The sequence below is a fragment of the Balaenoptera physalus genome (assembly GCF_965194825.1).
Source record: "Balaenoptera physalus genome assembly, chromosome: 10".
In the NCBI taxonomy this organism is placed as follows: domain Eukaryota; kingdom Metazoa; phylum Chordata; class Mammalia; order Artiodactyla; family Balaenopteridae; genus Balaenoptera; species Balaenoptera physalus.
The window spans coordinates 87,340,368-87,362,733 of NC_138889.1; the positions used below are offsets into that span (position 1 = coordinate 87,340,368).

A 22,366-nucleotide genomic window follows, 5' to 3' on the forward strand; every position below is an offset into this window, starting at 1 on the left:
GAGTCCTGCCTCTCCCTGGGCCTCAGTTTTCTCAACTGGTAAGACGGTGAGAGAATGAGAGGATGAACAGGCTTCTATCTGAATGCCAACCCTGAGCCCATCGAGCTGTCCGGGGCACAATGTTGGAGTGGGATTCCGTTCCCCAATCCATTAGCCATGGCTGCCACCATGGGCATGGGAGCAGGGAGTAGGCGTGTCACCTGTTCGTCATATCTAAGGTCCCTTCCTGCTCAAATTACTTGAATGCATGGTTCCAGCAGACCTGCCTCACTAAGTGTAGTCTCTTTATAAATTAAAAAAGAGAAACAGTGTAAGAATTAGCTTTGGAACCTTGGATACCTCATTTCTGTCATAGAGTATGTAGCCTTTGACAAGCAGTTGAATCTCTTTAAGACTCAGTTTCTTCATCTACAAAGTAAGGATAAAAATATTTAACCTGTACAGTAGTCTTAAGGATTAAATAAATGTGTAAAGCAAGTAGCACGGTGCCTGGCACAGTGCTAATGTTCAATTAAGTAGAAGCTATCATTGGTATTTTCATCACCATCATCATTATTAGTCTATCAACCCCAAAATGGATTTACAAAATTTACTGAGCCATGGTTTGTAACTTAAAGAACACATGCTTAAAAAAAAACAAAAACAAAAACAAAAAAAAAAAACACATGCTTACAATGAAAACTGACTATACCATCATTCTTGGGGAATAAACTCGAGCCCCTTCCCAAGGAAATATAATTTAGATTTTTTATTATAGAATATTACAAAATATACAAAAATAGAGGATATTATAATGAACTTCCATGGACCCATCACTGGGCTTCAAGAATTATCAATTCATGGCTACTCCTGTTTCATTTATTTCCCCAAACACTCACCCCTCCCTCTTCCAGACAACCTGGATCTTCTTTTAAAGCAGATCCCAGGTTTCATACCATTTCATCTGTAAATATTTCAGTATCTATCTCTAAATAATAGAAAAGATTCATTCTTTGTAATTTAAAAAATATTTGTTTTTAATTAAATGAAATGGCAGCAAGGCATAATTAGGAAATTATTTTCTCACACCTCTAATAACACACCATAAAAAGTCACTACAAGTGTATGTATTTAAAAAAATAATAATAAGGGGATGGCTCAGGAGGCCACGTGGGGACTGTGGTATGCGTGATTTATTATAGCTACACAAAGTGAGTTATTTCATTCTTTCAGATATTTATGACACCGCTAAAACGCTGAATACATCAACATCAGAATTAATCATGAATAATATTTAATTAGTGCTTGACAAGGATCAATTTGGCAACTCTTTTTGTTCTTTCTCCTTCCCCCCAAATAGAAAAATAGTCATAAACTAAAGTGTTTTATTTTTTCCATCTGCTTCTGGTAAAGCGCATCCCTGAATTGCTAACTTAGTTGAGATCTCCTGAACTTTCATATACCCAGGTAATTAGACTCAGATGCTGTCCGGACTGGGATTATAAATCAAGTCTGTGTATGTAAGCAGAAAACAGACCGCTCACACCAAGAGCGGGGGTTCTGGCAGGTCCGTTTCTCACAGACCTGCCCGCAGAGCAGACGGGGCCCACGTTTCAGCAGAGCAGAAAGAAGCTTTTATATAGTTCCCGTGTCATTGAACCCCTTCTCTCACTGCTTCAACCCTCAGAAAGCACTGATTATCGGCTGAATTCTTTATTTACAAAAGAAAAAAAGTCTTTTTGGGCACTCAAGCAAAAATTCTGCCCAGAGGTGCGCTAGCAGGTACGAGCCAGGAGACTAAGGCTCGTGGGAGGTATGCGGTGATGGCATCTTTCCAGCCAGACTGTTAATGCCCAAAGCGCTTGATGCCCAAAAGACTTGTGTACCACTTCCCAATCAGGGAGCTTCGTTCTACAGCAGAATGATTAGAACTTTCAATCCATCGTTTTGTACCAAGATATGCATTCACTGAATTTTAACAGAACAGCAATATTTGTTTCAGTTAAGTTAGTATTTTAAACTGTGGAGCCAAAGGCTCCTGGGTTTTTGAAGATGTCAGAAAGGAAGTGTTAAATAGTTGTTTTTAACTTAGAGGGGGGTATCATTCTAAGGGGTTGCCTTTTCTTTCTCTCTGACTTATATCAAGTAAAATGAAGTTGAAATGCCTATTGCAAACAGTACATATGACCTTAGGAGACTTGGGGATTTGGAGATAAGCTAACATTTGCTAAATTCTATCTGCCAAGCCTGGTACATCCTGCATCTCACAGAAGCCTCACAACACCCCTGGGGTTGAGGGATGTGGTCATTAACTTACGGATGAGAACACAAAGGTTCAGGTGGCTATAAGAGGTGTCCAGAGTCACTGAGCTGACATGGATGAGGTAGGAGTCCAGATTCAGGCCTTTCGGATACCCCAGTCCAGGTTCATCCCACACAAGCTGATCCTATAATGGATCTTCCATCTTCAAATGTAATAACTAATATTTATTGAGCACTATGTACCAGGAGCTCTATATGCACCCCGTTTAATCCTCACCCAATGTTGTCCTTATTCCCATTTTACAGATTAAAAAAATAAGGCTTAGAAAGGATAAGTGACATGCCCAGGGTCACAGAGAAAGTTCATCTGACTGAAGGGCCCTTCCTCTTAACACTCTGCTACACCTCTCTGAAAGGCAAATTGGGCCACAATCGTAATACAATAATGTAAATACACTATACTTCAATTTTTAAAACGTTGGGCCACATTCATGATTTTATGAGAGGTACAATACTCTGAAGTCCTGAGTTCCCATAGATTTGTAAATACTGCTCACTGCCTGAGGAGGCGCACACTGATTTCACACTGTGTAAGGGCACAAATAATTAGAATTCTAAGTCCTCCAACAGAGAACATTCAACACACACACACAGCTCATAAGGACACAGGCAAAAACGGGGACAACTGAATGATTTTTTCACAAGGGGGAGGAGTAGTACGAAAGGAATTGGCCAGAGTTTATCATAAAAAGCTAAGCTCTTAGAAGATACGATTGAAATAAAAGTTCTATCTGCTTTTATCCTCCCTCTACCAAACGCTGAATTTCCCTCCTCCGTGACTGGGGAGATGAGGTCAGTGGATCTTGTTTCTGCTCCACTGACTTTTCCACATGCAATCTGATAACTTCTGGAAACAAACCAATGATTACAGGATCATTAAAGTATGTTATTTTAATTAAAGGAGGGTCCTACATGGAGCGGGGGGAGGGGCAGTAAGCCTGTTAGCAGCAACCCAAGTATCAGGTGAGAATCCACTCGACATGGTTGGGCTCACCAATCCCTTCTTCTGGTTCTGCCTCCACATCACAGGCTGATTGGGCCCAGTTTTGCTTTGAACTCACATCAAACTGGGTCAGCCCACCTAGATCCTCACATGTGACATTTTCCAGATACACCTTGAGCAGAGAAAAGTTAGTGCATTAAAGCAGTAATCACTGCAAGTGCTAAAAGAGAGGCTTGAAATTTAATAGGGCTTTGAAAAAGAAAAGAATGAAAGTCTAGACTGCCAAAAAATAAATTGGCATTGTTGTAAAATTGTGTTGCACAGCGAGAATACAAATATTATTCATGTTAAGGAAAGGGTTGACCTACGATGTGATTTATAGGCACTTCAAATGCAGTACAGGAAGTAAATGGAAAAATTAGGGTGTGAGGTCACCGGGTAGGCAAGAGTCAACTTAAGGGTAAAGTTAAAAACTTTAGGAAGGGAGCACACAGTTCAGCTTGCCATATAAATTAAGATCTGTCCTCACTTTGAAAAAGAAATGGAAAAAATTAAATATTAAGGTACACATGTTACTAAAGGGATTTTCTTCTCTACACACAAGAAAATAGAAAATTTGTTATAGGGTGAGACATGCCAAAGGGATATTTCATAAAGAAAACAGAGAGGAGGTTGATGCAATCCAAGAATCAACTGTGTTATCAGTCAGTCATGTAAACGAACCACAGTTACAAGTTAACAGGCTGTAGAGGCACCCTCCTGAGCAAGAACAAGGAATCCAAACCGAGTTTCGTTTTTAGGGATGTGTCATTTCATTTTTTATTAAAATAGTCTAAATTGGTTTGGACAGTTCCCAAACTTGTCAAGGGCCAGGAAAGAGTGACTGAAGCAGAAAGAGGTGTTCAACAAAGTGAAGTTCCAGGCGCTCCGCTCTCTGGCCATTCTATTGAAAATACCATTAGCATGTTAGCATTAAATGTTGTCTTTCTTCCTTTCTTTTTCCCCAGAGAATATGAATGTTTCCCAAAGACCCACTAGAGGGCAGAGCTTTGTGATGTTCTGAAATTAGTAATTGCTCAACCAGCCCAGCTTCCTGGCTACTACATGGGGTAATCACAAGAATGGCTGAGACCGCAATCCTGGAAAGCTTGTGACTGTCTCCCCTGGTCCAAAGTCCACATAAAACAAAACAGTCCCAATCAAACAAAACAAAACAAGGCAAGACCCTTGAAGGGCCCTGTATCCCTCCTGGTAAAAGGAAACCAGGGCTGTGGCTGTGAGGGGCTCAGCTACTGCCTAATGCAGGGCCGCCCAGAAGGGGGCACTCCATGCCATAGGGGTCAAGACACAGCCAAGGCTCAGACATCCAGGGCACACCAGCATCCTTCACTGCCTGGAAAACAAAGGCGGGTGGGCAGGGGCTTCCCCCACCCAGCACTCCACTCACGTGCCTGAGACTACTTTTCACTGCAGTCCTTCCCCCCTAGAGCAAGGCCTTGATGTTCATTTTACTGTCATTTCATCTGCATATAAAAATATTGGGTGAGGGCTTCCCTGGTGGCGCAGTGGTTGAGAATCTTCCTGCCAATGCAGGGGACACGGGTTCAAGCCCTGGTCTGGGAGGATCCCACATGCCGTGGAGCGACTAGGCCCGTGAGCCACAATTGCTGAGCCTGCGCGTCTGGAGCCTGTGCTCCCCAACAAGAGAGGCCGCAATGGTGGGAGGCCCGCGCACCGCGATGAGGAGTGGACCCCACTTGCCGCAGCTGGGGGAAGCCCTCGCACGGAGGCGAAGACCCAACACAACCATAAATTAATTAATTAATTAAAAAAAAAAAGAATAAAGAGACTTTATAAAAAAAAAAAAAAAAATATTGGGTGAGAAAAGCCAGGATATCAGGAAAATACACTCCGGGCCTAACGCAGCTCTTACTTTCAGCCCTCATTGAAAGCTCTCACTGGCCTCTGTTGTGCTGTTAGCCTGGAGCGGCCAAAGTTGGAGACAGTGTCCTGAGGGCCGCTGTGATGCAGAGAAAACAGTGCCTGGGAGAAATCTGAGTGGGCAGCTCTGAATCACTCCTAGGCTGCCACGGATGGCTCCTACAAAACCCCACAAAACCCAGAGGTCACTCTGGCCTCTAAGAGGCATTCTCATGTTGGAAGACAAGGAAGTATGTTCCTGGGGCCCCGAGTCCCTTCACTGCTCGGGGACCTGAACTCAGGGGTTAGAGCTAATTCCCAGCCATCATCACCCACCCCTGCAGTAAGGGTCCTCATTAACCCATGTCCTCCTAGCGTGTCTATCTGAGAGAAATCCGATCTCAGCTAAGAGTGTGGGAAGGGGCAATGGGAATTTTCTCTTTCTTTCAAACTTGGCGTTAGAGTCCCACACCAGGTATAATTAAAATTTTCATACAGGCAGCCTCTGCCGAACTGCTCCAAGCCTCAGTTTCCTAACCTGTTAAAAAGTAAGAATAAGATTAACTATGTCATGGGATCACCAAGAGGCCGGAATGTGGTAATGAGGTAATCCGTGCAAAGCCGTGAGTGCCGGTTACTTTTTGGTCAGCCTCTATTCGCAGACCTCCGTCTGCCCACCACCTCATGGGATGGTCTGCTTTTCCACCAGAAACTGTGAGGTGAAGGCGGGTGACCTTAAGCTAAGCAAGTCTATTTCTGCGCATCACCTGGAAATGACTCCAAATTCACCTTGTGATCTCATAAATAGATGCCTGGTTTCTTCACCTGTAAAATAATACATAATTTTCTCTTAGTTTCCTTAGGGATCCCAGGACAATCCACAGTTCAAAACTATTTCTAGGATTGCATCTGCTGCTTCAGTAGCCATGCCCCATACATAGCTGGTTCATCTTAAGCTTGTGGACACTTAGCCCCATATCTTTTTCACATGGGCTACCCCTAAAGCAGGCCTCCATCGCCTCCAACTCAACATTTGCCCTTAATATAGAATTGCATATTTTTATTCTTGCAGGTTTCAGTGCATGTTTCAGCCTGTTAAGATCATTCTGAATCTCCAGTGGGATTCTCTCCCAGCTTTAAGTCGTCTCTAGCTTGCAGGGGGAGGCGGCGTGTCAAGGGCAAACTGTATGCATTTAACATATGATTTTTTTCATGGTCAAATCACAGAACAAGAGAGGGATTTTAAGATCTAAAGCTAAGTACCAAGGGATGAAGTGGTAGAGGGCATTGATATGCGATGGGAGTCTCTACCTGCAGGGTGCACTGTCAAAGTGAATGAGACAATGTGGGTGAAATATTAGCATAAGGGCTAGCACATATGGTAACTATTGTTATTATTGTTTTTATTATTATTAATGTGTAGTTTGGTCAATTTAGGGCCTCTTTTTCTCCTGTTGTTCAGCTTTGACCACGTGTTCACACCCAAACCCAAACATGGTGTGGTGCAGTGGGACAAGCACAGGTTCAGAAGCTTCATGACCTTGGGCAAGTTACTTAATGCCTCTCAGCCTTAGTTTCCTCATGTAGAACATGAGAGTACTAAGAGCACCTCTAGAACTGGTGTGAAAGGTAAAGGTATGATTACGTGTTTGCATAAGTGCCTAGTACAATGGGCACTTGCTATGTAATCGTTATTACCATTATAAAAGCAGGTACTTGGGCAACTTGTTAATTGTCTCAGTAGAGGAAAGATACTTCAGAGAAAATAGCCTCGTGTGTAAGGCTACACTAGGGTTCCGTGGATTTCAGTAAGTAATTCAGGCAGACTCTTCTTTCTAGCCACTATCCCCCATACCCCACCCCCCAAGACGCACACACACATGCACACGCACACACAGAAAACTGTAAGAGCTTTCCATCAGACTGGAATAAAACTTGAAATCCATCCAGGGCTGGGTCTGATGCTACCTGGAGGAACCTGGGCAAATCAGTGAAACTATCGAAAATCTACTTCAGTAGAGAAGTTGTAAAGATCCAGTTAGAAAATACATGAAATGCATGTAGAAAATGACCTAAAAATTCAAAAGTATAATTATAATGAACCCTCCCCCACTGCACATATAAAAGCAGCCCCCCATGAAAGGACGTCATATAGGGTGTTTTGTTAAGTGACACATCCTGGTGAGGGAACTGAAATAAACTTTTTTTTAAAACTAATATGTGTCACCATAGTTTAAATGAAATCTAGATTTAATGACTAACGACCAAATCATGTCAGAGCTCAAAATTACACACCAGTTTCCTCTTTGCTGCTTCCAACAGGCTTTAGCACCAGACCTAGTCTAACCTTGACTGTTTTAGGTGTTGTTGTTGTTAATTGCTTTTGTTTTAGGCCTAGTTCTCCAGGGGGCTCTGCTAAGAGGGAGTAAGCCGCGGCAGCTCCGTGTGTCATGCTCGCCAGTCACAGGCTCGGTTCTGGAGGCTGAGCGCACGCCCCAGGGAGAGGACAGCAGCAGGCTGGGTCACCCCATGGCAGGGAAGGTGGAGGAGTATATGACCCAGGTTGCTAGAACTGGATAAACAAACCATCAGCACTCAGATCCGATGGCTAAATCAGAGCAAAGAGGGTCTTCAGAAAGAGCCCAGGGTGATGCTAGGTTTATTTAAAATTTCCTCCCAGAGCTATTCTTATAATAACCCAGGCAGTGGTTTCTGTAAAAGCCAGATTAGATCGTCCTGCCCTGCCTTTTAGAAGTTTCCACAACAGATGGAGGGACACAGCTTTAGAGGAAACCCCAACTCACATCCGTCTGCATTCATTATTGGCCCTGTTCTCAAAACGTTATATGTTATCTTGAGCCTGTTTGTTTTTATCTGTCAGAGTGGTTTATTGTTAGGGAAATGTGGTGTCAGCTGTCTCTTCCCCACCATCAAAGCCGCTTCATTAAAGTTAATAGTGTTTGACTTGCAGAGATCTCTTACCGTGGTAACCCAAGAAAGCTCCTGCTGGCTGTTATTTTTCCGGCAGTAAAGGCACCAAATGGATGCAATAACTGCATTAATCTTTTAGGAAGAAGACGAAGAAAACCATACAGCATGACTCTATCTAGTAGCTGCTTAATAAATGCACCTTGAATTCACGAGACTAACTCTACCCTTCAGTTTGGGACAGGGTGTCAGACTATATGACCTGCGTCTTGACTTTGCCACTCAAGGCTCTGTGGCCTGTAGCTTGTCATTTCCCCAGTCTGAGCTTCAGTTTCTTTATCTCAGAAATGAGGGGGATGGATTTGAAGGGAGGCTTTTTTTCTTCTAACCGGGTAATTCTTTGGACAAAAGTAATCTTACAATGAAAACATGTATAAAGCAGATAAAAGCAAAAGTTTTCTAGCTACAGGTGAGGAGAGAGATCAGAAGACCTACCTTCTCGGCATCTTTACCCTCCTCCATACCCACCCCCCCACCTAAACCCATCCTCCCCCCTCCCCCAGGGGGTCCTGAGCAACCTCTGTGGGCTGCCACCACCACTCAGGACTTCCTGGAACATCATCTGAAACCTACTGGCCTAGGAGGAATTATCTTTAAGGTCTTTTCTGCTCAGGCTCTGGATTCTGTGATTAAGTAACTGGAGTCAAACCACATGAGGACAGTTTCTAATTAGGGTAAGAACTTTATGGAAGAGTCTCTGCTCAGTGCCAGACAAACACGAAACAGTTTGGGTTTTGCTTTGTCTTCTGTCTTTTAATCACTGCTGTCAAATCTCCCTTCCCATTTGGAGTAGTGGATCTCAAGCAAGTTCCATTACCCCTGGGTTCCTGTCACTGAGTGCTAGTTAGTTCCGTTTGAAATGTCAAACTAACTCGATTGAAATCTCATCACCTCCCTCTCCTGCAGGGCAGGCTGGGGCTGGACATGTGATTCTTCAGAATGCTTCCTCACCAAGTGGGCCGCCCTCACAGGTGGGAAAACCAGCAAGAGAGTCAAACGCTACAGCCCTCATCACAGTGCACGCCTGACCAAGATAAACTCAGGCATCCTCGCCACCTCAGCCAGCCCCCCTCAGCATCCTGCCATCCCTCTCCAGACCTCTTCTCTGCTCCAGCAGGCCAGGGGACAGATCTGCAAGCACAAGCAGTAGGGAAACCTAAAGCCAATTTTCCCTTCTTGCAAGCAAGAAGGAATTTCCACCATTTAATTTGTTGAAGGAATTACCCCCTAGCTTCTGTCTCTCCCTCGCTGAAAGAGGAGAAAATCATCAACACTGCCCTTCCAAAAGGCTGTGGCCAAAAAGACTCTCTCCCTCTCTCCATTCCTCCAAAACCTCCATAAAAGGCCTTCAGGATGAGAGGGGAGACTGGGTCAATGAGTGGAGGTAGAGGACCAAGCAGGCTGCCCCAAAGTAGGGGGTGAAGGGGAGGCAGGGGATGGAGAAGGGAAAGGGAGGGGCCACAACTGTCATTGGCTTTCTTTAAAATGTTGCATTTTCTACCAGGGCTCTAGTTGCCAAATCCAGTACTGCAGGAAAAAAAAAAACATCCCACCAAACATCCTGTACACATGTAATACGAGGATGTCTACCAGACTATGTTTGTGTTTACACATGTGGCTCAGACTTGGATGGGTACCAGCACGTGCACCTGTGTAAAACTCTAAAGAATTCCAAATCACACATTTAGTTTTATTTTTTTGACCCGAGTCTCTGACAGAGAAAAATAAAACTAGAGCGAAAGGAACCATTCATTCATGCTTCCATGCATTCAGCACTGTCTGTGGAATCTTTCCTTAACACCAGGCACTTGAGCGAGGCAATGACAAATAAAGCATGTTCTCTGTCTGGCCATGGTTATTCAAAACCACATAAATAATTCCATTTGTATAACACTTGAGCATTACTTTTCAAGAAGGTTTTATACACAATAGTTCATTAGGATCCTCACAACCATAAGATGGTTACGGTAGATATAACCATTATTTTACGACCAAAAAAACAGACACATGGGAAGGTTAAATGACTTGTCTAGTCCCACAGATAGTTAAGTGCATGGCAGGGATTAAAATTTAAGTCATCTGACTTCTGGTCCCAGGCTCTTTCTGTTTGATCAAACTGTAACCAAACGTATCCTGTGATTTCCTTACAGCTGCCATTACAATGACTGTATACTCCGGACTTTCAAGGATCTTTTCAATTTCAAATGTTCTGTTCCCTTGTCTTCCAATCTTCCAAATTTTGCTTGTCAGATCACTTGAACTAGTTCTGAAAATATAGTCATTTGTACCAGCTTTAGGTTTGAAAAATGCAGCTTTTTTAGTTCAAATGGACTGAAGTTAGACTTAGCCTTTATAATATTAAGACTAGGCAAGAGTCACAGTTTTTCAATCAAACCATCCTTTGGTGTAGAAAACTGTTTTGCTACACACATTATTTAAACTGTTCTGAAACCTAGTCTGACGTTCTTTTTATTAATCTTTTTCCTGTTTCAAATCCTTCCATCAGGCATTTCTGTCAGGCTTCTGAAGGGTCCCATATGCACACTTCCAGTGCAGAAATTGTGTTCTTTTTTGGTTCATTGGAATCCTTCAGAATGTCTGGCACTGAAACATACTGGCTTTAATTAAAAGGCTGTGAATTCCCATTAAGCTAGTGAAAAAAATCTGCATTTGAAAAATACAGTTAACACATTAAGATACAATTGTACTGAAAAATGGTTCATGTTTAAAAAACTACTTAAGCAGATGAAACTAAGCGGCCTGTAATAAAAATATGCTCATTTTTAGTAAAATCCTTCACTTCTAAATAGAGGGGTTAGCTTAGTACATATGTGGCCAATTAGCCATAAAAACTCAACTAGACATGAAACATGCAATCCACCAATTCGCCCGCTGACGTTAAAACACAGATCCTATTAACAGGAATGTAATTTAAATGGTTAAAAAGTGATAAAGTACAAAACTATAATCTGATAGGGTTTCGAATATGATACTGCTGTATACCAATGACAGATCAGTTTTGAATTATGACTCCAGCAAAGTTTGAAATAGCTCAAGCATGATAATTAGTGATCCACAAATTCAAGAACTGCATTATATTATGTTATATATTATGTTCAGTCACACCTCTTTGCCCATGAACAGAAGCATATTCTTTAACATTCAGATAAAAAGGCCATGTGAATCTTTCAAAATTCTAGGTCCTGGATGCCCTAGAAACCCCTGACTTAGTATCCCTATTCAACTTACTTATCTTTAAAATGTGATATAACTCAAGATAGTTGCTCAAGAAACAATATGTAAGAGGGCCCATGACGTGCAGAAACGTTCACTGGTTCCTGGGGAAATGCACAAAGAGTGATCAAAATAATCACTTCTCTCCACATCAGGGACCCTCATACCCCATAGGGACATGCCTACACGGGCACAGGAGAGCCAGTGATAAGGAAGACCTGGGAGGAAGATGTCTGATCCACTTATTATTAGCTTCATAAGAGATAAATGTGAGCTGATGTGTCTTACTCTTTATTATAAAATAACACCCTTTACATTTATGGGATAGGCTTGAGCCCATCGAGAAGATCCTGATGGCTTGCCAATGAATTGGTGACCTCGCTCTGAGAATCACTGCTCTAGTGATCCTCTGCTTATAATATTAAAGGTAGGATTTCTTTTATAAGTGTTCATAAATGTAATTTAAATGAATTATTTTGGAAGACACACTAAATTCCAATCATCTCAATTAATTGTCTCATCTTTTTAAGTGGCCACAAAATAGTGTGCTGCAGCCCCCTTGATCGTGCAATTCTAGGTAGCTCCCATCCTTAGAATCAGCTCCTCAGGTCTAATCCAAATCCCATTTGCTTAGGATCAGCAAATTCCCTCTGGTTTTATATTCATTGGAAAAAGAGACATCTTGTGACACCATTCTCCAAATACTATGCCACCATCGCAAATTTGGAGGATGGCTAGGAATCATGTGCCCTACCAGAGGACCTGGGCCCTGCCAAAATGACCAGATCATGTGGTCAGCTAATGTGGTCTAGCTGGTGTCCTTAAGAGAACTAGTTTCTTGGAGGAGAGGGAGGAAATCAGCAATGTGAACACTGGCAAATCATTCTATTTAGTTCGTGTAGAATAAACCCACTGGGTATGAAGACCTCCATTCAAAGTTCACAAAATGTTACTGTAGTGTTTTACATTAACAATAAAAATGTAAAACTCAAGAAAGAGATCCTGTCATTGCTGGCTTTCTAACCAAGCTCAGATTCATTCCCTCCTCTCCATTTTCTGCTGCACCTCTTCAGAGTGGCATTATATCTTGCCTGGACCATTGCAGTAGCCTCCTAACTGGCCCCTCTGCCCTGAGTCTCTCATTTTTCACACTGCTGAAAAGTTAATCTTCCCAAGTCCAGCTCTGATAAAATTACTCCCCTGATCAAAAAACTTGAATCATTGCTTCCCATTGCCTGTCAACAGAATTAAGATCACATCCCTTAGGCTGGGATTCAAGGCACTTGCCTCTTTCTAATGTCGTTTTCCACGTCACTCCAAGTAATCTGCAAGGGCCACTCCTCTCTGTACAAACTCCCAGCGTCTGCTCTTGCAGTTCCCCCACCTGGAGTACTGTCCCCTGCCCTCATTCCATCTCCTCTTCACCCCTCTAAGACAAGATTCTACCCATGTTTAAAGGTCTAGAGGAGGGAAATTCCATCTTTTCTATAAAAAAGTGCAAAGAGCAGTTTCTGGTTCATAAGCACTCAGTAAACCTTATCTGTTATCACTGCTGTTGCTGCCATGAAGTCTTTAATCTTCAAAGATGAACTAACCCCTTCCTCGTATGGGAAGCTCTCTTCAGATATGCCTAATTACATGTTATTCCCTTTCATAGTTATTTAACTATATATTTCATCTCCTCTTACAGACTGTAAGCTCCTTAAAAAGATCTTATTTCATTCACTTTTGTATCCTCCATGTCAGACTACCAGGCCTTACACACAGATTTGAAGAAAAATGTTAAATATTGCCCTAAGCCACAAGGGGGCATGGTTGAGCTACTCTAACAGTGGAATCATCCTACAGTCAGTAATAAGGCCTTTAGAATTGACAGGCTTTTCTCCCTTGAAAGTATATTTGTAAATCTGTTTAAAGTAAATATATATACATTATGTGTGATTACAACTCTACTCATGTTAACATGGAAAGATAGCCGCAATATAGTGAATTTTAAAAAGGAATAAGCAAAATAGAATTTATATGGTCCAATTTTTATAAACATCTATTCTTAAATATACACAGGAAAAATCAAAGTCTGGAAGAATATCCACCAAAATGTTAGCAGCTGTTATCTCTAGTGGGGGAGAGGGAAAAAGAGGGTGGTAACATGGAGGTTTTTATTTTCTATTTTGTTCCTTTCTGGATTTTTAAAATAATCAATACATAATAATTTTATAATAGAAAAATAAAGCTATTTAATTCAGAAAAATCTCAAAGCAGAGTGTTTATTTCTCTTGTCATCTCATCTCCAGTCCCATATTTGAGGTATTTAAAAGTAAATACACAATTTTGAGAATCTTCTGATAGACTGAAGCAAAGATTTTCAAAATCTCTTGGTACACTGTGCCGGTGGTGTGTCAGTAATTTTTTATGGCACCCCTGGGATGAAAGAAATACCTACCAGTTCCACTTGTTAAGTAGTTAAGTCCAAACAACTTACTATTTATGTCCTAGTAATTTAGTAGCCATTTAAAAGAATAATACAGATAAACTGAAAAAACATTTTAATTTTATTCTTAAATGATCACAGTGACTTATTCATGTACTGTGTACACCTATTGGGCACTGTACAACTCCTTAAACTTTGGAATCAGATGGGACACTGCTCCCCTCATTTCCTACTCCACACTGGTTCCATCCCCATACTCGATTTTATCACAGCAGCCACCAAAAACCCAACTCCGCAAAGATGTGACATCATTAAAGGAATGTAGCACGATCTAATGTTGAAACTATGAACACTTCGAGCTAGTGGTTCTTGAGCATCCCACAGATGTTGAGTATAGCTCTGTTTTCCTTAAAAATTTAAACTATCTCACAGCACCCTGTGAGTTTACTGCAGCACCCCCAGGCACCACAGGGCACAATTTGAGAATCGGTAGATTCACATGATAAAGCTGGTTGTTCTCTGTGAGGCTGGCAAAGGGGGAAAAAACCTCATTAAATTTCCCTGAAATTATTCCAACCTAATAGCTCAGTCAAAATTATTTTGTTTTCTCCGAACAAAAGTTTTCTGGGAAGGAGAAAAGGATGGTGTGGGAAGCTCAGCTGACCGCTGGACTCATAGTTTCCACGTCCCCCCGTTCCACCAAAGTCCTCTTCTAATCCGTTCTCTCCAGCTCAAAACTAAGCACCAACAGCAGCCTCCAAAGCAGCATGTCCCCGGGAAACTCCCAAATTCTTCTCCATGGTGTCTGAGCCTGGATCTCCAAACATCGTACTGACTTTTCCACCTTTCTACCCAACTGTTTTGAGGCCATGCAAAGAGGTAGGAAAGCACAGCAGGCCCTAACACTGAACTGCTACCAGTGAGCTAGCCCTAGTCCCTTCCCAAATCAAGAGGGATTTTCTCCTGCCAGGAATCACCAGTTGGCTCCTGGGACCAAGCCCTCCAATCAAGTCCAGAACTGCTATCCAAATCCACTTGAAATAGGGATTAAGAAGCATTTTTTTCTCTAAAGTTTAATGAATCCAATTTCACATCTTGATTTAATGAGATGATTTGTGATTTTCTATTATCAACTCAAATATAATTAAAACAAACCCAAAAGTCATCACCAACTTGTGTGGAAGGTAGCTCCATGCAGGGACCACTTAAAAAACTTAATCAAGATCACAGGTAGGTGGAAACAACCCAAATGTCCACAGATATCAACAAATGTGGCATATACATATGATGGAGTACTATTCAGTCTAAAAAGGAAGGAAATTCTGACCCATGCTACAACATGGATTGCTAAGTGAAATAAGCTAAACACAAAAGGACAAATACTGTATGATTCCACTTATATGATGTCCCTTGAGATCTAATTCATAGAAAATAGAATGGTGGTTGCCAGGGGCTGGGGGTTGGGAATGGGAAATGAGTGGGCATGGAGTTTCACTTTGGGAAGATGAAAAAGTTCTGGAGATGTATAATGGTGATGGTTGTACAACAATGTGAATGTACTTAATGCCACTGAATTATACATTTTAAAGTAGTTAAAATAAATTTGTGTTTAAAATAGTTTTTTAAAAATCATGGAGATGACTTTGTGGTAAGGGGAGCCTTTGATTTAACTGGAATCATGTCCCTAAATGTCACTTGGAGAGCTTGCAGCAAACCTAGAGATGAGTCCATTTGGATGATTTCGTTTTAAATACATACATGAGGTTTCAAAACCCAAGGACCCTGTTCTAAAGGAAATGATGTCTAAACAAGAACAGTAGCAGCACACCAATAATAGAAACAGGGCTTCCATGTCTTCTAGCCCTTCGGAAGGAAGAGTAAAGTATTCCTAAGAAAATTCAAAATCTCCCCCAAATTTCCCAACCCTTCAGGAAAGAGTGTGAAATTCTCACTCATCTTCCATTCAAAGTTGATACTGCACTTTCCCTTTGCTATGAATCCAAGACATGATGAAGTGGTACCTAGAACAGCAGCCTGAAGAGAGGGGCAAATACTAACTGACCTGGGTCCCAGAACCCAGCGTCCTGGGCGTGAGGTGTCCTATGAGATGTGTCCTGGCAGTACTGTGGTACTGATGTTGTTAAAGGTCCAAAGTACTCGGCTTGCTCTTTCCTTGCAGGCCTGGTCTGCTGATACATTTCCAAACAGCGTTCTGAAAAATGTTTGGGGAGGAGGAAAGGGGCTTTCTGTGGTCAGCTGGGGAAATGGTGTATGATACTTTCTCTAAAGGCTCAGAGAAGTCCTGCAGGATAGAAATTTCAACTCTAGCTTTCTCACGTCCTCATGCACTAATTATTTAAAAATATCCCTAGCTCCTCCTCTTGACTTCTCTGCTTTGTCAATGGCATCCAATCTCAAATCTTTAGAGTCTTTTTTAATTTCTCCTTTTGTCAACACATTCCATCAGTCATCAAACTATAAATTCAGCTCCAGCCATACCTCTTCCGTCAAAACTATTTTTTTCTGTGTCCCCTGCCATCATGCTAGTTGAAGTCCTTATGATCGTCCCTCTTAACTATCCCCCAAACCTCCTCACTGGTCTCCACATATTGTTCTCTTCCCTCTTAACAACCACCATCAGAAGAATGCTTCTAGGGCTTCCCTGGTGGTGCAGTGGTTGAGAATCTGCCTGCCAATGCAGGGGACACGGGTTCGAGCCCTGGTCTGGGAAGATCCCACATGCCGCAGAGGAACTAGGCCCGTGAGCCACAACTACTGGGCCTGCACGTCTGGAGCCTGTGCTCCGCAACAAGAGAGGCCGCGATATAGTGAGAGGCCCGTGTACCGCGATGAAGAGTGGCCCCCGCTCGCCGCAACTAGAGAAAGCCCTCGCACAGAAACAAAGACCCAACACAGCCAAAAATAAATAAATAAATTTATTTAAAAAAAAAAAAGGATAAAAAAAATAAAGAAAGAAGAATGTTTCTAGGCTGAAGTGCTGAGCATGTCACAGCTACGCTTAGGAACCTTCAGTGGCTCCCCACTGCCAACTGGATAAGGATGGCCAGAGACCTCAGTCTGGCAAGTGACGTTCTTCGTGGTTCCCACTCCAACCTGCCCTCCTGGCCTCATCTCCCACCTAACATTCTACTCAACTGAACTATTTACAGGCCTCAAGATTTCCTAATCCCTCCCCGCATTTGCTCTCCTCAATGAACCTTCTCATTTTCCCCTTGTCTTTATCCAACTTTGAAGTCCAGCTCAAATACTGGAATTGCTGTGAAATCATTGATCTTTTCTTTGCATTCTCCCAAACACTTCAATTGTTGGAATCTCATAATTCATAATACAATCAGTTTTGATTAGTATCACGTTTCAAAACAATCAATAGTATATTAATGTTACACATTGAAGGACTACAAACAACTTTGAATATCAAACTATCCTATTCATCTCTGTATTCTCCCTAAGTGCCTAACACGATGCTTTATACAAAAAAACATTTAATAAATGTCTGTTGAATGACGTTTAGCTGTTTCATACTATCAAATTTTTAAACCTCAATTATATTCTTTTTTTTTTTTAAGATTTTTTTGATGTGGACCATTTTTAAAGTCTTTCTTTATTGAATTTGTTACAATATTGCTTCTGTTTTATGTTTTGGTTTTTTGGCTGCGAGGCATGGGGGATCTTAGCTCCATGACCAGGGATCGAACCCACACCCCCTGCATTGGAAGCCCAAATCTTAACCACTGGACCACCAGGGAAGTCCCCTCAATTATATTCTTAAACCAGCAATAGTCAATTTTCTTTTTCTTGCATCCTGGACCTTTCTTCTGTTGAACTCTTAGATGGAATCCCAATACATATTTTATAGAGAGATTTCATATATGTTTTAGATAAAAAGTAAATAAAACACATATAAGTGGCATCCCATTTTATATGCATTTATTTTAAATTAAAATATATAGCATTTTAGCTTTTTTCATTATTAAGTGAACTACTGAGAATAGTAGGCAGTTTTGATGAATATAAAATTTCAAGTAGAGGGTTAGAAGTGGCAATTTGCAGTCAGCCATTTCTGGATCCAGCTTATTTCTATATTTTGTCTTAGTTTCACACAATTGAGAATATACTGATTCACACAGATAAGTCATAATGTGCAATTTTATGTCAGTGGACCATTGGTAGGGTAATGAATTTTGTTATTTCTAAAGCGTAGATACAACCTGCTATATCAGCAACACATAAGAAAGCCATACAGAGCAGTCAAGAATACATACTGATTTAAATCCGGGATCTCTTATTTACCTGTGCATAACTTAAGCAAGTTATTTAGCCTAAGTTCCCACATCTGTAAACTGGAAATAATAATAATTCCTCCCTCATAAGCCTGTGCAAGAAGACAGGTCACATAAATAGGAGACATCAGAGTGTGCAGTCTTAATGTTTTATCATATATGGAGCAGTTACTAAAACATTTATAAGACGTAAAGTATAAAGAATAGCAATATCACAAAACCCACATACCCACCCAGTTTAAGAAAGAAAACGACGGTTACTTTTGAAGTCCGCAGTGTGCCCCTTCCTGACTCCATTCCCGTTGCTCCTCCATGAGGTAACTGCTACCTTTCCCATGTTGTATTTTTTTAAAATGTGTTAGCACCTACTCTATTAGTATGTGCCAGGCTCTGAGTATACTACTCTCTAGTATTTACTCCATCTAACCCTCATAAGCACCCCATGACGTGGATAACATTCTTCGCATCTTACAGTGAGGAGTGTGGGCCATGGGGATGCTGAGGGACAGTTTGCAAGCGGAGCCACCAGGATCTGAGCCCAGGCAGTGGACCTCGAGAGTCCCTGACCACCGACACAGCCAGGCTTGAAACACAGTTCAAAGCGCACTCTCAACGCTTCATACTTGAATGAACATTTATTAAACACACGCCATGTGCCAAACACCACGCTGGGCACTGCAGAGCTTAAGGAAAAGCTTCTTCCTTGCTGGCAACTGGCAGTTTCCAGAACCTCGGGGTTCCTCCCCCTGCTGCGGTCTCTAACTCCGCCCCCAGGACGTGCAGAGCAGCCTGTAAGGCCCTGGGAGCCCAGAGTGGCCTTGAGGAAAGGCAGGTGGACCCAGACACTCTACCTCGGTGTTGCCCAAGGTGGTTCTCAACCACAATCAATCCCTGAGGAACCACGGGAAATTCCAAACTTTTCTGCCCCCACTCCCAGCCTCTTCCTCATCCAGGATGCCTCCGAAAAGTGAACCACGTAGGAATCCACAGCCTTTGCCAGCAACAGGCCAGTCACGGCTTCGTGAATGACCCAGCCCACAAGGAAAGACCTCGACTTTAGCGCATGTCACTCCCCTAATTGTTCCTGTGCTGGGTGTCCAACAATAACAGTGCATCTTTCATAAGCGGCTCCCACCATGAACCTTGGAACCTTGTGCATGCAGCCAAGCACTAGGAAGTGCTAAAGGGTCAGGGGGTTTGTGTGGCCAGCAGTCCCAGGCCTCTGGGGGAGAATCCCACTCACTCTCTAGTCCAAGATCTGGACCCAGAAAAACTGCCTGAGCTGCCTCCATGGCCTACTTCCTGGGGCTGGTGGGTCACCACGCGTGGGTCCTTAGAAGGGCCAGTGAGTCACACAGCAGCTGCACCCAAGCTACCCAGGGGAAAAAGGGGGGGTGGGGGGGGCAGGAGACGTTTCCTTGAGGGTCACAATCACTTAGCAAATGCTCCCAAGGCTACACTCTAAACTGCAAACTTTTCTTTTTTTTTAGTATTTACTAAATACGAGTCCTGGTAGACCCCGGGAGTTGGCCGGTATGGTTCTAGGACATTAACAGCAAGGTCCCTTAAATTATTGCGGTGGAGCTAGGCAATGATCAAATTAATAATTTCAGATCGTGGTAAGTGCCTTAAAGAAATAAAATATCTTTGGTGCATGACGGTGGGCAGGGAAATGGATATTGGAGCAGAGATCTGAGTAAGGACGAGCAAGCGAAGCAAAGGCAAGAGATAATCATTCCAAGCAGAGGGGACATCAGTACAACCATGAGTTCTCTGGTTTAACGCTGATTCGGGGTTTAAGAAATGTTTGCTGAAAAATTAATGTTCTCAAAATTCTAGTACAAGGTAGAGTTGAGCTCTTAAGAGTGCAAAGATCAAAGTGCTATATTGGAAAATTTGTTCTTGGCTTTAACTGAAGAGCAAAAAAAATGTGTGTGAATATATATTTATATGTCTCACAAGGGTCTTTTAAAAAAGCCTTTCATGTCCTTTATTCTTTAAACTTTTATAACATAGGTTGAAAGCATGATACAATCTGTTAACTTCCAGCTCATGTACTGAGAGATCTTTTGCTCAGAACTAATGAAGACTTCCGTTCTGTTAGGAGGTAATTCACCTCCCTTGTTCCAGAATTTGAAATAAGAATGCAGTGTACCTCTAAATGCAACTATGTAAACATCTGTGTGCACACGGACTAGGCCGTGGGGAATATAGGACAGGGGCAAGGTTGTTTTCAATATTCCTTTTTTGTTACTAAAATTGGGTAGAAAAGAATACATTGTGCACAACTGTGCAATCTCCTTGTCCTCTGATGTGAATAGATGTGTTTTTAACTGCTGTTTATATCCCATTTCTAACATCACAACCATCATACATCCTCTCCAAGCCAAAGAAAGTTGAAAAGTGCACGAGGTCTTTACAATCTTGAACAGTGAGTGCGCCTGCTCAAGTACAAACCGTGTGCGCCCTTCTTTCTCTCTCTAGACAGAATTTCTTGGGGATCCTTCAGGCCCCCGGCCGTATTTCTCCCTAAGCTCTTATTAAAACCAGGTGCGCGGGAGGCGGGCCTTTTCGGACAGAAAAGCCTTCTCTAGGCCCAAAGCTCCCCCTTCCGGTGTGTTTTCTAGAGGGGATTCATGAGCTGAGCAAAGAGAGAGCAGGCAGCTGGTGCTGGCTGGCAAGCGGGGGTGAACTTGTCGAGACGGGCACGCGGCCTGGCCGGGCGAAGGCAATGTGTACAAGGGCAGAAAGTGAGGTTGGGCTGGGGGTAAACAGCCGGTGCCCAGGGACATTTCCGCCCAGTGCCACGCAGGAGCGTTGTCCGCGCGCGATGAAAGGCCCCCAGGTCCACCGCGCTCTGTAGGGCGGGGAGGAGCACAGGGAAGCCGCACAGCCGCCGCGTATCTGAATTTGAAACCCGGGCGGGCTCCGGCCAGACGGCGGCCTGCGCCCGGGGCGCGCGGAGGAGCCGCCGGAGACCCCGACTCGCTGCCGGGGCTCTCCCGCGGCCCCGCGCCGGCTTCCACAACGTCCACGGGATGCGCAGTGCTTACCCTCGGTGTCGTCCAGGGACCGGGGCGGCCCGGCGGGGACCGGTCGTGAGTGGTGCGGTGGCCCGGGCCGCGGAGCTCTCAGAGCGACCTCCCAGAACGCCGCAGCCCGGCGCCCGAGAGCCTGAGCTTCCGGGGACGCGGGGCTGCCCGACGCGAGGTCCCCGTGGGTTTCTCTGCCCGCGACCGTTGACCCGAGAGCCTAGGAGCCGAGCAAGGCTGCAGCCGGTGGCCGGATGGGGCAACAGTTGGGGATGGGGAGGACAGTTGGGCCGCGAAGGCGGCACCCCCTTTTCGAGCTCGCAGTAAAATTCGAGCGAGCGCTTGAGAGCCTCACCCCGCAGCCTGAACCCCAAATCCGGCCCAGCGTCTGTGAGGGCGTTGGCTACTTATTAGGGTCAAGGATTGGAGTGCTGGCGCTTTGATCACACTCTAGAGTAGGAGACAGGCCTCAGATGAAAGAGGAACATGTTAGGGCACAAAAAGTTAAGGTGCAGAGAGGAACAAAGACCCCAAAAAATGTGCTTACGAATTTTGAGTAGCCATTTCCTATTCTTTGGACCAAACATCAGGCCGACCTGTTTTCTCATTTTCTCTAATTGCTGTTTAAAATTTTAAAGTCCTTTGCCAGGGTCTGTATAGCCTTTCAGCCTGACAGCCATGTTTTCTGAGGGGGTTGCATGAATTTTAAGTGACCCCAGGAAATAGACAGCCAGCCAGACAAGAAGGTTAGAAAGCCCTACCATCGCAAACGTTTGCCTGACACACTGGGCTCTGTAAAAACCACTCCAAAGTGGGTCACTCCAGCACATCTTCTGGGCTTGGTGCCCTGTTTGATGGGAAAAAGTGTTCTCAGCCTTAACCCCAAGATCCTGTGACAACTAACAAGGAAACTCCAGAGAAGTTTCCAGATTCAAGCAACCCTAGTGATTTCTGGCAAAATACTGCCGATGCCAGTTTCTCAAATTTTGGTCCATGAAACACCTACAGCAGATTCCTGGGGGAATCCTTGTTGTAGGTTCAGGATTTAGGGCCTACACTATAGATGATGAGTTAGATTAAGAGCAATGAGCCCAGAAATCTGCATTTTTAACAAGCTTGCCTTGTGAAATGTCTGCTCACTATAATTTGAGAATTACTAGACTTGGCCCTTTATTTGACATTGCTGAAATGGTGCTTGTTTTTCTATCTTGAGCCC

The 22,366-nt window shown here is 43.3% G+C and overlaps 1 long non-coding RNA gene across 1 annotated transcript in view; it reads right to left on the bottom strand.

The window, feature by feature from the left end:
- The window catches only part of LOC309668276, a 73,664-nt gene that overhangs the window by 39,389 nt on the left and 11,909 nt on the right, over positions 1-22,366 (bottom strand). The gene's annotated exons all lie outside the window — the stretch shown is intronic.